We start from the raw sequence: 20,199 nt of genomic DNA on the forward strand, positions 1-20,199 counted from the left end.
CTTGGCGAGCACTTGGGCCCAGCCACCCTCGGTAATCCGCAGCAGCCCCACAGATCCCAATAGTTAAAAACCGTTTCGGCCGTAACTTCGACGACGACACTCGTTTCTTCTCCCTTGTCCCCAATCGAAATATAAATTCTAGTTTGACCCTACACTCCATTGATTTTCATCCCTTTACTACGGTATCTAGTTCCTTCTTTCTACTTCAAAACTGATACTCATTTTAATAAGAATATTTGTTACAGTGTAATTTTCTGTAGATCAGCAGGTGGTATTGATTTTTGTTTTAATTGGTTAAGTATGTTACTCACTAATCACATGTCATTATCCAACACATGTGAGTATTAATCACATGTCAGTATCCGTCGCATGTCAGTAGCTATCGCATGTCAGTATCCATCACATGTGAGTACCCATCACATGTGAGTATCCATCACTTGTGAGTAGCCATCACATGTGAGTATCCATCACTTGTGAGTATCCATCACTTGTAAGTAGCCATCACATATGAGTACCCATCACATGTGAGTACTCATCACATGTTAGCATCCATCACATATGAATACCCATCACATGTGAGTACCCATCACATGTCAGTATCCATCACATGTGAGTACCCATCACATGTGAGTAGCCATCACATATGAATACCCATCACATGTGAGTACCCCTCACATATGAGCATCCATCACATATGAATACCCATCACATGTGAGTATCCACAAGTTTAGGAAGAATCTGTGACTCCATAAGACACCCTATGAGCAATCACGAGTTTTTGAAGTCACCCTAAACACTTGTAGGATACAGGTTTTGAAAGACGTCCTATGATCACTCATTAGCTTCTGGAAGACACCCCAATCATTCATGAATACTTACGTTTGAAAAGACACCCCATGACCATTTGTTTTGGCTTAGGTTTTGGAGGACACCCTATAATTGTTGATGAATTTTTGGAACACATCCTAAGCACCTATGAACATTTAAATATAGAAAGACACCCTAAGTTCATTTGTTAATACTTAGATTTTAGAAAATACCCCATAAACATTCATGAGGTTTTGGAAGCCATCCTGATCTCTCATGGGCACATAGGTGTAGAAAGTCACCCTATGATCACATGTGAGTAGTCAGGTTTTGGGGGACCCTTTCCAAGCACATGTGAGTGCATGCTAAATAGCCTGTGAAGACTCCCAAACTTTGAGAAATGAAATTTTATAAGACATCCTAACAGATGACTTTTTGAAAGTGCATCCACAAGAAAGTTTAATAGATAAAAGACACATCAGTATTCTTTTCAGAATGTTAAAAGAAATTCGATTAGAATTCAGGTCTGTCCAAAAAGCGGAGCAAACCGTTAGCTAATAGAATTGAAATTTCAGGGAGTACTTTTCCCCGGTGCCATCAGCTGTGGAGGTCCTCGTGGAACCACCATAGGAGTAGGTGGATTTTGAATTCGCCAGCAGGTGGAGCACCGAAGCCCGCAGCAATCGTACCGCGGAATTATTTAGAACAGTGGATACTAGCCACGTTGTAGTTAGGTGGGCTGCGGTGTCCAGGACTACCACCCCATATCTACCCTCCTACCTTTGCCACCCCACACCACTGGTCGACAGAGGCCGGTGTTCAACCCGGTCTCTCTCTCCCCTCGTAGCCGCCCTTCTGCCCCCATGCCAGCCAACCATCCACCCTCCTCTGTCCCCTTTTGCCCTTCGCCAACCGCTGAGCGTACTCCACCTCTAGCCCAGCTTAGTTCAAAGCAACCCACCACCCTGCTACTCTTCCCGCAGCCCCTCGACACCCCCAACCCTTCTCACTCTCTCTCTCTAGCCGCCCATCTACCAACCACCCCCTTGCAGTAGCTCGACGTACCCTTGCGTGCCTGCCTGCCAGCCAGCCATCCACCTAACCTAACCACCCATCCCAGCCATCTACGGCTCCAACTACGCTACCAACCACCTACACTCTGCTCCCTTTACGCCCCATACCACGGTACACGGGCTTGCCCGCTACGCCGCAACCACCCCCGAACAGAAAACACAGCTGAGCCAACGTGCTCTCCGGCTGAAATGCCTTCCACCTTTCAGAGGGAAGAGTGTCTTGCTTCAACCCCCAGAGCGTACCACCGCTTCCTACTACACCCCATACTCCTCCTCATCCGTCTTTTCTCTCCGTTTCGCCCGCGTCCTCCGGGCTGATTCTCGCTCCTGAAATGCCGTACCTTCTGCCCGCGGAATATACTGAAACGTATAACTGATAAAATAATTGAAGGCACGGCAAAGTTGCGTAAACCACACGCGCCAAACTTTTGAAACCCCGCTCGTTCTTAGTTACATGGACGGATGGCTGGATGGGTAATTGCTCAGTCAATTTGACGTTTATCAGTTGGGAATGTTTTAATGAGCGGTTAACACTTTGAGTGTCATTTTCTTTTTTGAGGTGGGGATGGGTGTGTGAGATTATAATTATTTAAGGGAGAATGGAAGATAGCTTGGAACCTTGCAGCAAGGTAGATTACTATATTTTAAGATTTCAGTAACTACATATATAGCTTCCCATTTCTGTAAATTCCCATTTTCCAAAATCCCTATATTTTAGAATCAGCAAATTCTATTTCTATATTCCAGTATTCTTATATTCCTATATCACTAAATTTGTAGATCTTGAAAATACCCAAAAATTTGTATGTACCTAAATCCCTAAAGTAGATCACATCCCTAAGTTATTGCATTATTACATTGGTCAGTTTCTATGTGTTTAATTTTCAATATCCCTAGATTTTCATATTCCTGGATTCCCATGTTACTTCTCAAAATTCTTGGTCCCCCATATTTCTAGATTCTCACATTCCTATATCCACATATCCCTATGTCCACATATCCTAAGATCCACATATTCTTAAATCATCATATTCCTGAAAGCCTGTATTCCTCGATGACCAAATTCTTGGTCCCCATATTCCTAGATTCCCATACTCCTCAATCCCCAAATTCTTGATCCCCATATTAGTATGACTCCATACTCCTATGTCCCCATATCTCATTATTCACATATTCCTAGGTCCCCGTATTCCTAGATTGCTATATTCTCAAATCCCCATATTTTTACATCCACATATCACTACGTCCACATATCCTCACATCCACATATCCCTATATCCACATATCCTCACATCCACATATCTCTACATCCACATATCCTCACATCCACATATCTCTACATCCACATACCCCTAAATCCACATATCTCTACATCCACATACCCCTAAATCCACATATCTCTACATCCACATACCCCTAAATCCATATATCCCTACAGCCATATATCCCTACATCCACATATCCCTACATCCACATATCCCTACATCCACATATCCCTACATTCACATATCCTCACATCCACATATCCCTACATCCACATATCCCTACATTCACATATCCTCACATCCACATATTTCTACATCCACATATCCCTATATCCACATATCCCAATATCCCTACATCCACACATCCCTCCATCCTAATATCCCTAAATCTCCAGATCCCCAAATTCCTCCACATCTATCAATCCTCTCCCAATTTCAACTTCACAGAAGATATAACGAAAGTGTTAATATGTGCAACGTTGATCCCATTTTCTAGCTATTAAGTAGAAGAAAGTAATCAGGAGCAAATGGCACAGGCGGCTACGACTAATCGGAAGCTTCTCGAGTGTCATTGAGTGGTCGTCGATAGCGGGTAGTTAGGAGGATGTTTATTTGATTATCGGAACGATTGCTTTCTTAATTAGCTGGTAGGCTCCCCCGCCAGCTGTTTTGTCGTTAGCTCAAGTGGAAAATCCGGAGGACACTTGCATCTAGACGGTGGCCCGTTATTTCTTTGTCTACCGAGCATTTATCATTCGATGAATAATTCCAGGACGAAATCGGTCACCAACCGGGGGATAAGTACAAGAGAAACTTTAAAGTTTGTTCGCGTTCTTGATTATAAATGGTATCCGAAATCTTTGCAACGGGTTTAAAATGTACACGGTGTTTCAGCGGAAGAAAGATGCAAGGAAAAATAATTCAAGAAACTTCGAATCAGTTTCGAGCGTACGAAAACGAAGGGTTTCAAAAGATGTGTTCAGCTTCAAACTTTCTTGTTGAGAAATTTTATTTTGTATGTCCAAATAAAAATTCTCATTTTAATCATATTTTTTTCCATAAATGAAAGCTTATCAAAGTTAACTCTGTTGATGAATAAAAAAATATTGAACCTTTTCAACTGATTTAAAGTTTATTAAATTTTCAATAGCACCATTTTGTTTTTAAAAATATAAACCTTGTAAAGTTACATCCTCTACTAAGAAAAAACCTGAGATTTGATGTAATTCTGAGGTATAACATTTTGCAAGATTAAACAATGAACGCATAATAATTTTATTATCCTGCTAACACTGCACCGCGGTACTTGCACCCAATATTTTCCCTACACTGTAGAAGTATGCATTTTTTAGTCGCTTTGCTGCTTTTCAGCAAAAAAACAGCGTTAAACAATCTTTCTCATCGCCGCAAAAACAGTCTCCTTTTTAAAAAGCAGACCATTCTTTCGTTTAAAAACGTACAACCGAATACTCTGTAACTTTTAAACGTCTTTTAAGCGCCGTTAATTCGAAACGAGCTTTATGAAACATTTAAATTCAAATGGCGTAAAATTATTTGTACACGCATTATTTACTGAACTTTATATCAAGTGCAATGTTTATGAAAATTTTAGTATCGATGGGACTTATCTTTGTGATACAGGGTGATACAAAATATTGGGACCAAATTTGATGTTTTAATTAAAAAGATGAAAATTGTATGGAATATAGTGAAAGGGTTTTATTCTTCATAAATGTAAGATTTTGAGATGTGGACATTTTTAGACAAAATTCGTATTGGAATTCTTGTAGTGTTTATATGATATACAACTCATACATGAGTATAGTTATGTAATCTGAACAGTCTAAACAATAATTTTGCAAATGTATACAGAATTTACTATTCATAGTTCTAAAAGTTGGAATATTTGAGGCGATAGTACAGCAGTCAACCCATGAGTTGGCGCGCGAGGGCGGAGCTAAGTAAAAGAAGCTCCGCCCACCCGCTTCCAGCACCGCAGCGACAAATAAGAATACGTGTGAGGTCCACTCTCTTCAACCTCGGTACAATAAAATATGAAGATTCCCAAGAAATAAAAGTGATCCCCATTTACGAAATAACACTTGCTGCTACACCTCAATTAACACTTGCCACTCGACTGTTCCCATTGAATAAAATATCGAGTGAATGAAAATTCAGACACCCCGTACATTCACGGTCTCGCTATTGTCTACTCTTTTCACCGTTTGGTCGGCGAAAGGTGAAAGGGGTATTTCGCGAGGTCTTTCCTACAGCCCGGTGATTACATTCCCATTTTTGCCCCCCTCGACTCTTACCTTTACCCCTTGTCACGTATCTTCGTCGTATATTATCTTTATCATTGCCAGCGGCACTAGTTCCTATTCAGTTGGCCGCCATTCGCCCGGTACGGCAGCGTGTCAGGTGTTTCACCCCGTTCCTTATTATTTTATGCAAACACACTTTTTGCGTGTTTCTGTTTCACGCCTGGAGTGACGTGAGCGCCCCGGTGCTCGCACTGAGCCGCGTTAATAATCACTCATTTGCGTAATTAAGTAAAGAGCGAGCGGCTAAATAGGACTCGCACAGCCCTCCGGTGAATTCAACGTGTGTTCCGTTGGACACATGATTCTTGCGTAATCGTTTCGTTGTCGTTCAAGTATGTTTAGTCAACACGCGACCGGAAGCACATGTGACTCTGTGGATCATCAAGGTTTTTGATATTGGCGTTTATAAGCATTTATAGTGTTAACAAATTTTCTTCTTCATTTTTACTTCGTTGTTCTTCAAGAGTGTCAATGGAGATGAGGTGATTGAAACTTGCATTAAATTTAATGCAAGTCTAACTTGCATTAAACATGTGTAACATTAGAAAATATTTTACTGCTAAATTCTTGCAAATAAAGTCTTGAATTTACAATTTATTAGATGATGATGTCTCAACAACAATTTGATGAAATAAAGAAGAATGATAATTGTAAGTGGTAGCTTTGCAAATTAAAATTTACGTCTGATCTTAATATCAAGAAATAATAACCTTGCTCAAATACCTTAAACTAAATAAAATTTGTCCATTAGCTATCGGAAAGAAAATAATGGAAGAATTGTTCCACTTCAAGCTCAAATATTGTAAGTAAAAATAAACGTGCGAATCATTTGACCGATTCGGTTTGAATACACAAACGTCCTTTCCTGCTCTTCACTCCAATAACTTCACCATTTCCGTGCATCACACACGTAAACGTGCATGCGTATACACGCGTGTGTAAGTTCTAACGCGCTCGTCCAAGCGCGCACTGCAGCCCCTTCCTCTAGCGAGCACCCCTTCCGGCACCCCTTCTTGTCGTACTTACGCAACCGGTACCCGTTACCGTGTGCATGTCGCGGAGAATACCTGTCTCCGTAAACTGTACCGTCTGTCTGTGTGCGTAAATACGTGTGTATGTGTGTGTGTGTGTGTATGTCGTAACCCCTAAGCCTCACCTTGCGTCAAGCCACCCCTGAGAGCGAGGCCAGAATAGGAGACGGAGCGACAGCCACGGAATAGTCAGGTTGCGAGGGTGAAACGGAGGGTGAGGTGACAGTATGACGGAGAGGCAGGGCTCTGCCGAGCTTTCTGTCTCTACGTCTGTCTCTGTCTAACGCATTTTCGCGTAATTTAGTCCTGAAAGAATGCAAGATAATATTTAACGTATTAGGTCGTTGTTCATTAGGCACTCGTTTAATTCCTGAATCGTCGGTCAATTGTTACGAGTTAATTTTTATGTTTGACGGATCTCGAATATTTTTGCAGTATTCTATTTTTATTATCTGCATCTTTTAGTAGTTAACCTATAATTTTGACAGGCGCCTCAGAATCATTGCTGCAATGTTAAGATAAATAAAGAAAATTGAACTGTTAGGTATATTTTGAATTTAGGGATCACGCAAATTATAAGTGATATACTGCAAGCTCCACCGTGCGGAATATTTTTAATTTGTCGTATCTGAAGCATATGTGTGCATCTCGAATGCGACACAAGTGCGTCATATGTGCGTCACGTTATTATAATTAATTTACAAATTTTTAGAAAGTATAATGTGAGTCATGAATGCGCCATACGTGCGTCACACTACTATTAATTAATCTACAAATTTGTAGAGAATGTAATGTGCGTCACGAGTGCGTTACGAGTGCGTCACAAGTGCGTCACAAGTGCGTCACGAGTGCGTCACGAGTGCATCACGTTATTATAATTAATCTACACATTTTTAGAGAATGTAATGTGCGTCACGAGTGCGTCATGAATGCGTCATAAGTGATTCACGAGTGCGTCACGAGTGCGTCACATTACTATTAATTAATCTACAAATTTTTACAGTATGTACTGTGCGTCACGAGTGCGTCATGAGTGCGTCACAAGTGCTTCACGAGTGCGTCACGATTGCGTCATGTTACTATAACTAACCTACAAATTTTCAAAGAGTGCATCATTCACTTCTAGCTAATTATTGCTACATTATTGACAACTAAAGGAAGTTGAAATATTAGGTAGATCATGCATTCAGAAATCCTTGATTACACAGATCACAATTAAAATGAACCCTCAAAATTTAATCGCATTGAAAATATGAGTCTGATACGTTCGAGCTGCAGAGTGCGTCATGAGTACGTCACAATATTGCAAAGGGTTAATTTCCAAATGTTAATCATAAAAGGCTTGAATGTCCAAACGTTGATCACGAATTAGCTTTGCACTTTACCAATTTACTTGGAAAAAAGAAATCTGATCTAATCTCCATTAGGCAAAGATTCAATTACGCCGAAAGTAGCCCCGGAAATATTGGAGTAATTCGATGATTAAGGCGATTAAAATATATTTAATGATACGGAAAGTTTTTAAGGGACTTAAAAATGTTGAAAGTTTGGAAAGTCTTTCGAGAATCAAGACAGTGTAACTTTGTTCGGGAACTTTAACGTAGCGGAAATACGCGATAGTTTAGGGGGTGGGCAGGTTCTCTATTCTTTGGCCATGAAAGTTTTCCAGCGACGGGGCTGCTTCGATTATTATTGGAAAGTAGTGGTCCTTGGGAATCTTGGACGACTTAAATCATAGACTTCACGAATATAAATATCTTCGGGGTTTATGAATATTTCATAAGACACAAGTCCTGAATATCTGAATACCTTAATTGGCTTAATCAGAAAAAATCGCGTTATTATCTTGTATCTGAATAAATATGTTACCTTATGTTGATTAAACGTTCCATTAGTATGAACACGATATGCCCTTCATTCTTTTCCCCTGAAATTATCTCGAATCTAACTTTTTTTTACACGATGTTACATTGTCGGAGAAGTGGAACGAAAGGGATGTATGTACATATATTAAACGGAACATTATAATTATCTGAAACATGGCTTTTATTAGTAAGCTATATGCAATTTTAGTCTTTTTTAAAATTTAACTTGTCAATCGTATTTAAACTGCTTTGATGTGATTCAATCTTTTTTATAATACCAACAATTTTTGCCTTTAAAAATATTTTTAAGTTCACTTGTTCTATAAACTGAACTTATCAAAATATTGAATATAAAAATTATTATAGGCAAGTAGCAAAATTATTAAGAACGAATTTGTTGAAGGTAAAAAAATTAATCAATCTAAAATTAAGGGTTGTTAAAGAAAAATCGCAAAATAATTAAAAATAGAAAAATTTAAGGTAGCAAAATTATGAAGGACAGGTTTGAAGGTAAAAATTATAATTAATGGTGGTACATGTGTGATTGCATATGAGCGAGCAAAACCGTATCAAAACACTGTCGAGCGAAATTCCTCATCGCAGCAAGCGAGGTGCCTTAAATTCCCAATAACGTTTAATAAAAGCCGTTCAAAGCACCTCGAACCAGAAGGTAAAAGGCCGAGAAAACGCGGCACACACGCGAATGTGCGCAACACGCATAGGAAATCGCGCGCGTACTTTCGTGCGTGTTGCGAGAGGAACGAAGAAGACAAGGGGCGAGAGAGGTGTACAATATTCTCTATGTATTAGCCACGTATCCGGCACATAGGCTATCCGAGTACATGGAAGTAATGTTTGTAAGGTGTAATACATAGGCTCTGGCTTACATACGGTTCGCACACGTTTACCTTAGCGCACACGTACACGTGCACACACGTGCTATCCACGGACTTACTAAGGGGATGTTGTAGTCGAGAGGGAAACCGGGCTGTGAGGGGTTGAAGGGAGGATGGGCAGAAGGTCCCAACGCGGCTGACACACAAACAACAGAGCCACCACCTCCTACCCTCTCTACAACCACCCTCCTTCGACTCTGCCCGGCCAGACCACCCCGTGAAACCCACCCCAACGCCACCCCTAACCAGCATTAGGTACAGCTGAATTACACAGTGTGCAGGGGAGACAGGGTCGCGTGGAAAATATGAAGAAACAGGTAAAGGTTTTCTTTGGTCTTTGGTTCTGGCTATGGATATTGGGAAGGTAGATAGATATTTTTTTTTAGGGTTGTAATGTGGGGCAAGTTTGGGAATGATGGGGTGTCTTTTCTTGGAATATTTGTAAATTGGGTTTTTTGGAAATAGTAATTATTATTAGGTAGGGGGGAGGTCGGTAGATATTGTATGAGGGGTGGGTAGGTTAGAAGGGAACGATGGAAGTTTTACTACTGTAGTACTATACTATTACTATTACTATACTATTATACTACTGTACTATTATACTGGGGCACAACTATACTACTATTCCACTATTTCACTATTGCAATATTCCACCATTTCACTATTGCAATATTCCACTATTCCACTATTGCAATATTCCACTATTTCACTATTGCAATATTCCACTATTCCACTATTTCACTATTGCAATATTCCACTATTCCACTATTTCACTATTGCAATATTCCACTATTTCACTATTGCAATATTCCACTATTCCACTATTTCACTATTGCATTATTTCACTATTTCACTATTGCAATATTCCACTATTTCACTATTGCAGTATTCCACTATTTCACTATTGCAGTATTCCACTATTCCACTATTCCACTATTCCACTATTCCACTATTCCACTATTCCAGTATTCCACTATTCTACCATACTACCATTCTACCATTCTACCATTCTACCATTCTACCATACTACTATACTACTATACTACTATACTACTATACTAATATACTAATATACTACTATACTACTATGCTACTATGCTACTATACCACTATACTGCCATACTATTGTTTCAATACTGCACTATACTTCTGCATCATAGTTCAACTATATCTCAGTGCTTCTATAGTGTCCTACAACTGATGTAAGTACAACTCTTGCAATTGCCTCATTACACTGTTATTTTGCAATGAAGTTCTCCTATTACATAATTATTAAAAATAATAATATTGAATTTGAAAACGTTCAAAAATATACAGTTGACTGTACACTGTCCTAGTTAGTAAAGATCTTATATCAATACCCAGCTGATCAAATTGAAAGAACTAATGGAGACATTTCATCAAATTAAAATTGAAGGAACTTTTAATTCAAAGAAACTTTCAAGATCAAGGTTATGTGTGCTAACGTAGTACATAATTATAGAAAATATATGAATGCTAACACATTAAAGGGCGAAACCAGAATTTATATTCGGACAGAGAACAGGCCAGAAGTTGTACCGAAGTTGCGGTTGTTTGCAATCGCGAGCACAGGGGGTGGAATTCGCGAACGACAGATGGAGAGCGAAAGTTCGCGGAGTTCGATCGGACATGGATCGATCTCGTGGTTGGTAAAAGCGACCAAACTTCCACGGGAAACATTGTCGTCGAAAGTTTTCACGGTTGAAGTTCGCGTTACCGAAGAGTCACGAATAACAAACATTTCCTTCCATTTCTTTTTTCTCGATCGGTCGATAATTAAGTCGAAAAGATCGATTTGCAGCTATTTGCCGGCGGATATTTCGAAATAGCTTATCGGTGGCCATCGGGAAGCCGTTGATGTAGAATCAACTACACCCTGTTGAATTATACCTTTCGGAACCGAAATTGGAAAAATATGCGAGGATAGAGGGATTCATGCTTTATTCGTGATTTTGAATTTCGTGATATAGCAGAGTGAATGGACGCAAAGCTTGAATGAAACAAAATATCTGAAATATATTGAATGACGCAGAGATGTATGTTCAAAGAGATGTTAGGTGAAAATAGATATGTGGTATTTTGAATAACACAATATTTCGACATATATTGAATGACATATGTGACACATATATTTAATGAAATGATATATGTGAAATATTTAATGAAACATCATATGTGAAACACGTATTAAATGACGTATGTGGCTCATATATTTAATGAAATGATATATGTGAAATATTAAATGAAAGATCATATGTGAAACATATATTGAATGACATATGTGTGCAGCACATATTTAGCTAAATAAAATATGTGAAATATATATGGAATGAAGCTAGATATGTGAAACATATATTTAGTGAAATAAAATATGTGAAATATATATTGAATGAAACTAGACATGTGAAGTACAAATTTAATAACACAGGATATGTGAAACATGTATTGAATAACATAACATATGTGAAACATATATTTAATTGAATAAAATATGTGAAGTATATATTGAATGAAACTAGACATGTGAAGTACAAATTTAATGACACAGGATATGTGAAACATGTATTGAGTAACATAACATATGTGAAACATATATTTAATTGAATAAAATATGTGAAGTATATATTGAATGAAACTAGACATGTGAAGTACAAATTTAATAACACAGGATATGTGAAACATATATTGAATGACATAACTTATGTGTAATATGTTAATTCATTAATGATATAACATATGTGTATATTTGATGAAACAAAATACATACAACATAAATTTCAAAAAAATATTTTCTTACTTCCTTCATGCAATATCATTTATTTTCAGAAAATATACTTCAGTACATTTAAATTATATTTCATAATTAATTAACTTGTTGGGGTGCACATGTTCGAATTGACAAGAACACAATAATTCCGTGTTTCGTGCATAAAAAGATAACACTTGACCAAACATCAAATTTATAGAATTCGTAATTTAACAAAGTATTATTAGTTTTTGCAGTACTATGAAATTTCATGAATACATTTAATATACAGATAGCCGACGTAAATTCGTTGAAAATTTAAGGAAAATATCGCTACATAAATTGAAGGCTTTTTTAGGTTAATGCAGTGCTTCGTTGATATTGTTACTTGTTAAAATTACAAGCTCGCTCGCTGTGCAGCAAGGGCTTAACGCAATAATTTAAATATTAAAAGACAAAACAAGAGGGTGCCTCGAGCATCTGTGTAATACAGATATAAATCGTCGAATCATCACCGGAACTGTAGACTACGATATAAATAACATATTCAACATGGGTATAAAAAGTCTCTAACGACATCGAGGTACAAAAACGAGTGTGAACAGCGAAAAAAGCCAGTTAATACTAAAACTCCCTCTTCGTATGTACTCTGTCGCTCAAAAGTCTTATTGTTAGGATATTAATTACTAGCTTATCCAAAGAAAATATATCGAAAAAATATAGATGTGTTGAACAAAAATTAATTGGGTACATTAATGATAGGTGTAATGTATGTAATATTGCATTATACATATGTGATGATATAGGATGTATAGGGTGGGTCATTGGACATATAAATATTTCTAATATTTATAGTTTTATACAGTATAGAGGACAAGGTTATAATATTTTGAATAAGGTTACTTGAATTTCACACATGTCGTCAAGTTCACACATGTCACATGTGACGGTCACATATGCCCATATGCAAATTTAGTTAAATTAATTGCTTTTGGAATGAAAGTACTTTAGAAGGTTCTTAATGTTAATACAATAATACTGCAGTAAATTAAAATAAGATAGTTCATGTTATAGTCTACAGTATTTATAAAGGTTATGGCACAAGAACGGCGCCACAAAAATTTGCCCTCTGAAATGTTTGATGAGTTCTGTTGAAGTTATTTGTCTACCATTAATTGATACCATTGTGTCCCTACGTTCAATCATCATAACATTCAGCTAGAAAATAATTACAAATTGTTGTGTTACGAATGGTGATGTTGAATGGTCACCTTCAGCTACACTCCATAAGCAGCCCCATCCGAAATGGTAAAGAATGGTAGCACATAGGTCCATCCACAAAAGTATGAATACGATCGACTGATTTCTATCGCCATTTCTTTCCGTCATTCTCCCGTTTCTGAAGGGAGACCAAGGCAGCCCCGAGCTCCTCTGCTCCAGGAAGGGAAAGCAGCCATAGCGTGGGCGGATTTCACATGGATTTCGCACGTTTCAATGGAACAAGGCACGCTGATGTCAACCTACCTGCGTTGGTTGGGTTCAACGCACCTCTAAAGCAACCACACCTCTACCCACCCTCGGTGGAACGTTCACTACCTTCCCCTCTATTTCACCCTCGTCGACCGACCTCGCCACCTCACCTACCCGCCTACCACCCTCCCAACGACCTCCATCCCTGTGAACCCTCTAACCACTCTACAGCCGACCCTATATCTACCCGGTCGTGCCCGCGTACGCGGCTCTACATACATGTAGCCCCATGTTATGTACCAGTCGGTTACATATACGACGAGGTATATAGGCGAGTATGGTATCAAAATGGACGCGAGCTACACTGGTAGATATAGTGGTAGATACAGTGGTAGATATAGATACGCGTACGCGGCGACGGAACGCACCCACGGCCACAGGCTCACGTATACACGCATGGGGTATGCATATACAGGAACATGACGGCGGTGTTGGCGATAGCTACGGGACCCGGTAGGTATCTATCTGTTATAACGCGTGGACGCATATGTGCGGACCCGTAGCTTCGATGCACACGCGAGGAGCCGCACGTACAGTCAAGAGCAAATCTCCCTTCCCTAGGGAGAGTGTGCCAATCAACGGAGAAGACGGGATACCATTTTAGGGACTTTCGGGGATTTCGAGTGACGATGAATTTGGACGGAGTTTTGGACTTTGGGATTTGAGATTAGGGGGATGGGATTTGACTAGTTAAGGCGGGATGGGAGGAAGTGAGATTTGATCTATGGATATGGAAATTTGGGGATTTGGAGATTGGAAATGGGATAGAGGAATTTGAGGGAATAGGTGTTTTGGAAAGTGCGGGGATGAGGTTTGGGAGATGTGGATGTGGAAATCTAGGGATGTTGGGACTTGGGAATTCATGGACGTACAAATTTGGGGAATTCGTTGAATCTTCATTTTCTAATTTCTAATGTCCTTAATTCACATTTCTGCATCCTCGTAATTCAATATCACATATTCCTAAAATTACCAAAAACTCATATATGTACACTTGTGCATTCACAAGTCATATTCCCACATCACCACATTTCTAAATTTAGACTCACATTCTTAAATTTGTTAAATCCCCACATTCTCACATTCTTACATTCTTACACCTCTACACCCTTATCTGCATCTGATCACCCTTACATTCTCAAATCTGCCCAGATATTCTCAAATCGTCAATTCTCAAATTCCCACATGTGTGTCCCACATATCCTACGACCCTACCTCTAAATCCTCAAGTCTTTAAATTCGTCAAATCTACCCATTCTCACATTTATCGAATCCTATTTCTAAATTTCCAAATCCCCATATTACCACATCCCTATATACTTAAATTTATCAAATCTCCATATGTCCACATATGCATGTCAGTACACCTAAATCCCATATTCCCAAATTTGTTAAATTCACCTATTCTAAAATGTACCAAATCCTTCTATTCCCAAATTAGTCAAACCCCATATTTCCACATCCCCACTCTCCCAAATTTGTCCAATCCCCAAATTTCCACATATGCGCCCCACATGTGCACATCCCTACCTCTAAATCCCCATACTCCCAATCTCCTCAAATCTACCCATTCCCAAATATATCAAATCCTTCCATTTCCATTCCTATTCCCAAGTTTGTAAAATCCCCATATACTCAAATCTACACTCCCAAATTTTGTCCCACCCCCAAATGCCCACATATGTATCCCACATATCCCACATCCCTACCTCCTCAAATCTATCCATTATCAAATGTATCTAATCCTTCTATTCCCATTCCTATTCCCAAGTTTCTTAAATCCCCATATACCCAAACCCACACTTCCAAATTTATCTCACCCATAATACCCACATATGCACACATATGCACATCCCACATGTAAATCCCACATCCCAACTTCCTCAAACCCACTCCCAAACATACCAAATCCTCTTCCCACATTCCCACATCCCTAAATAAACCCTCCCAACTCGCAAAAACTGTAAATCTCAAAACTTAACCAAGAGAGTGCGAGATATTGCCGTGGAGTGTACACATACACACACATCGTGCGTATCGTAGTATGCGCCGCCACAGATACGAGCGGGCGACCGAATATCGTCGACTCCACGGACGGACGGCTGATTGTAAACGCAGAATTGGGCTCCGGCCTGGCGAGGGAACACGGGTACGCGCTGATAATCACAGGTAGCGATGCATCGCCATGAAATTGGGCCCCTGTCCAGAATTCTGGCTACCCCTAAAGGGACTTTGAAATATGGTCACGGTTGGCCGGACACACGACACAGCCTCGTCCCGAGTTCTCCTGGTGCTTCTGCCACGCTCTGTTCTCGACGTGCCTCCTCGTCTGGTCTCGATAATCCGCCACCGACAAATATAGGTCGTCCTCACACGCGGAGCACAGCGTACGTGTGTGGACGCGGCCGCGCGTGTGTCGGCTGGAATTTTAATGGGTCGCGAGGCGAGCTTAGGGCGGGTCGCGGTCGTCACCAGACACTCGTGACAGCTGCTCGTACGTGTGTTTTTATTGTTGCCACTCTGATTGACGTCCGCGTGATTGGCGGATCGTGAAAATGTTGCAACTGCGTCGGTCTTATTAGCATCGGAAGATGCAGGTGGAATGTGGATCGAATTGGGTTCTTGTATCTGTTAACGGGCGGTTATTTACGGGGCGTTCTGAATATATTTTTTTGTCAATTGTTGATTTATTGTGTCATAGTATGAAGTCGTGTGTTGCGATATGACAGAAAAATATTTTGTAAAAACGTGATATATAGGGACGTTTGTGCAAGTGTGATGAATGATTGATGTGGGGATCAGTTTGATGAGGAGTCATTCATCTCAAAATGGAGTCACGAGAACAAGATGACTAACAAAGGGATAAAGTTAATTCATATTACTGTGTGCTTCAGCAGCGCATAAATGATGTCAAACTTTCTCAAGTTGTAAAATTGTAATTCTAAAACTTTTAATTTTCAAAGCTCTCAAGTTATTGCCAACTCAAATTTTCAAGCTTGCAAATGAAGCTTTCTAATTTCCAAATTTTTTTGACTGACTTTGCAAATTATCTACTTTAAAAATTATGAGCAAAATTTTTCTTATATCAAGGTCTGATATGATGTCTGTATACATATGTACACATATGTACACATATGTACACAGACATCATATCAGACCTTGTATACATCTGTGTACATATGTGTACATATGTATACAGACATCATATCAGACCTTGTATACATCTGTACACATATGTACACATATGTATACAGACATGATATCAGACACATATGTACACGTATGTACACAGACATATCAGACATGTGTGTACTCATATGTACACATATGTATACAGACATCATATCAGACACATATGTACACGTATGTACACAGACATATCAGACATGTATGTACTCATATGTACACATATATATACAGACATCATATCAGACACATATGTACACATATGTATGCATATGTATACACTTGGCAATATGTGAGCTTATATGTGTATATGCATGAAGTTAAAGGTGAAACAGAAGATACGTAAACGAATTTTAAAGAGCTTTAATCGGCGAACAAAAGTGTAACGCCTGGACCGGCACATTTTCGGAAGAGTCGTTTCAATCAGAAACCTAATATTCTTTTCCAATTTCAAGCGAATCGATCTGGCGGTCTGGTTGAAATTCCCTTTACCGCTGGCTCCCAACCCACACGAGTCCAGTGTGTACACGATAAACCGATACCACCCCCAGGTACATGCGGTTGCACACATTCCACGTGAAACGTAACTAATTACCGATTCCGTTATTGTAAAAGTAACCGCTCGTTACTATACATCGGCGTCTTTTAAATTCCGAATAAATGCACGAAATATCGGTCTAACGGGCCGAATTCATGAACTTTTTACAGGGACCCGCTTCAATACTCGTCGCTATTCTCTTTGCACTTTGATCATGTTAATTTTCTGCAGTCTTGTAACGTTGGATAATTCTGAGTCGAAATTTTTTATTGGGAAATCGATTTTGTATTATGGGCGGATCATTCGGTAGTGATCTATTTTATACGGATGGTATTATTGATTCTGTGGTCTATTATTGATCAAGTGGGGTTAGACTCGTTGGTAGATTAGATGCTCTATGCGTTTGGTCAGAAATTTTAACTTTATTAGCATTTGGTACTTAATTTCTTGGGTTATTAAAATTCATTTACATTAATTTTAACTTAATTTATATTAATTAATTACCTTAATTTGCATTAATTGTATCAACAATTATTTAGAATTATGTTCTATTCATAATTACTTAAGTTATTGATATTTATTCCTAATTTGCATTAACCAAATCTTCACATTCTGTAATGTGTCAGATCCCCAAATTTCCACATATGTGTCCCACATATCACACGTCCCTACCTCTACATCTCTAAGTTCCCAAATTCGTCAAATCCACTTATTCTCAAATTTGTCGAATTATCATATTCTCAAATTTGTCGAACCACAAATTGCCACATTCTCAAATTTATCACATGCTCAAATTGTCAAATTCCCACATATGCACGTCCCTAGCCCTAAATTCCCTAATTCCTCAAATCCACTCACTTTCAAATCTATTAAATTCTCATATTCTCGAATTTGCCAGGTCACCATATTCTTAAATCTCCTCATTCTCAAATTTGTCACATACTCAAATTCTCACATATGCACGTCATTACCCCTAAATTCCCTAATTCCTCAAATCCACCCACTTTCAAATATATTGAATTCTCATACTCTCAAATTTACCAGGTCACCATATTCTCAAATCTCCACATTCTCAAATTTGTCACATGCTCAAATTCCCACATATGCACGTCCCTACCCCTAAATCCCCAAATTCCTCAAATCCACCCATTCTCAAATCCATCAAATCCCCCTCCCACATTTGTCAAACCCCAAATTCCCACCTTTCCAAAGTCACATCCCCAAATTCCCCAATTTGCACATCCCTAACCCTAAACCTAAAAAAACCCCAAAATTCAATCAAACATTCCGAATTCTCCACCAAATGATTTCGCATTGCGCCTGATTAATTCAATATCGAATATTGTATACATACAATGAAGATAATTCTTCACTACAACCGACCACAATTTTAAACAAATTCCCCGTTGATTGACTTCATAATCATTTCCTCCAATTAAATAAATATCAATATTGCGCGTACATAATCAACAAATGCACCTGTCAAAATGAACGAAAACCTATAGATGACGAGCACAAAATTCGCTGGATATGCACAAAATTGAACTCCATAAAACTAGCGTTGCATTAATAGAGTAGATTCCTGTCCACAAATAGAGTCTAAAAATGTATCTACCAGATCTACAGATCCACAAGCATACCGTAGACTCAAATAGAATATGAAGGCTAGAATTTTCGGAGGATGACACATTTGACATCATATGAGAAGTTCGAAAGTATCAAAAATAGGAGGGACCCATCCGTAATGGTCCCATAAAAAATCAATAGGAAGAAAGTCCATGCGGCATCCTTAAAAAGAAAGTAGAATGTCTGAAGGTAGTGAAGGTAGAAGTTGGCGAACTTCGTTAGCCGAGATTACGTCGGCCCCTAAAGGGGATTAAAAAATTAACAGGTGTACGCGATGTATCTATATTCAGGTGTTCCGGTTGCCTTCTACTTTATCTTACCATCCGTGTGACGACACCTTCGTGCTAGGTGTGTCGAGGTAACTCCCTTTTCCCGGCAGCAAGGGTTCCGTTAATCTAGGGTCCGAGGGATGGTACGGCCGGGGGCGGCGAGGAGGGGTTTTGATGGAGAAGCAGAAGAGCAGGAGGCGAGGGGTCGGAGGCGTACGACCTGACAGCGAAAGAGGAACCAAGGGAAACGAGAAGTTGTCGGAGGGAGAAAGTAGTGGCGGCAAACGTCCACGGGGCGGACAAAGAGGGGACGAAAAGTGATAGCGGAGAGAGATGTGGAGCGAGAGGGGTGGAAGAACGAAAGGGGTTCCAGGACTGGGGGTTCTTGATAAAGGTGGGGTCGGTAGATCCGTTGATGAAGGTTCAGGCCAGAGGGTTGCTCCGCTCTTCTACTCTGATGGCTCCAGGGGGCGGTGGGCGAGAGGAGGGCGGCAAAGTCGGTGGCAGGGTCGGTATAGAGGTGGAAGAAGACTAAGGGTGGGTCCAGTGCGGTCCAAGAAGCACTGATTCATCCTGGAGTTATGCCCCTGACGGTCAAGGAAGATATACAACGACGATGTATTTTCACTGAGAGCCTCTTTCTCGCTTTCGCCCCCGGGCTTTCGCGTCGGGCTGTCGCGCTCTTCTTTGCTATCCGACCGCTCAAAGGGGATGAAGACGAAAAAGGAACAGGGTCGATGCAGACACTGTCGATAACAAGGACGAGGACCGCGTGTGTAAGGGTGTGAGCGCGAGGGAAAAAGGTGTCAAAATTAATAAGGACGGCCACACCATTAGTGGTCGCAATGTGATGGCCGGGCAGAATTGCTCGTTTAGACCGGAGACGGAAGACAGTTCTTGCTTTTACTCAGGGTAAATGATCCGTTAGTGGTCATGTGGTATGATAGTTCGAAAGTCATCGTATTTTCATCGTTGTATGAATAAGGTCTTTCATCAAAAGACCTTATTGTAAAAACTTCATT

This window comes from Megachile rotundata, chromosome 15 (genome assembly GCF_050947335.1).
Source record: "Megachile rotundata isolate GNS110a chromosome 15, iyMegRotu1, whole genome shotgun sequence".
NCBI lineage: Eukaryota > Metazoa > Arthropoda > Insecta > Hymenoptera > Megachilidae > Megachile > Megachile rotundata.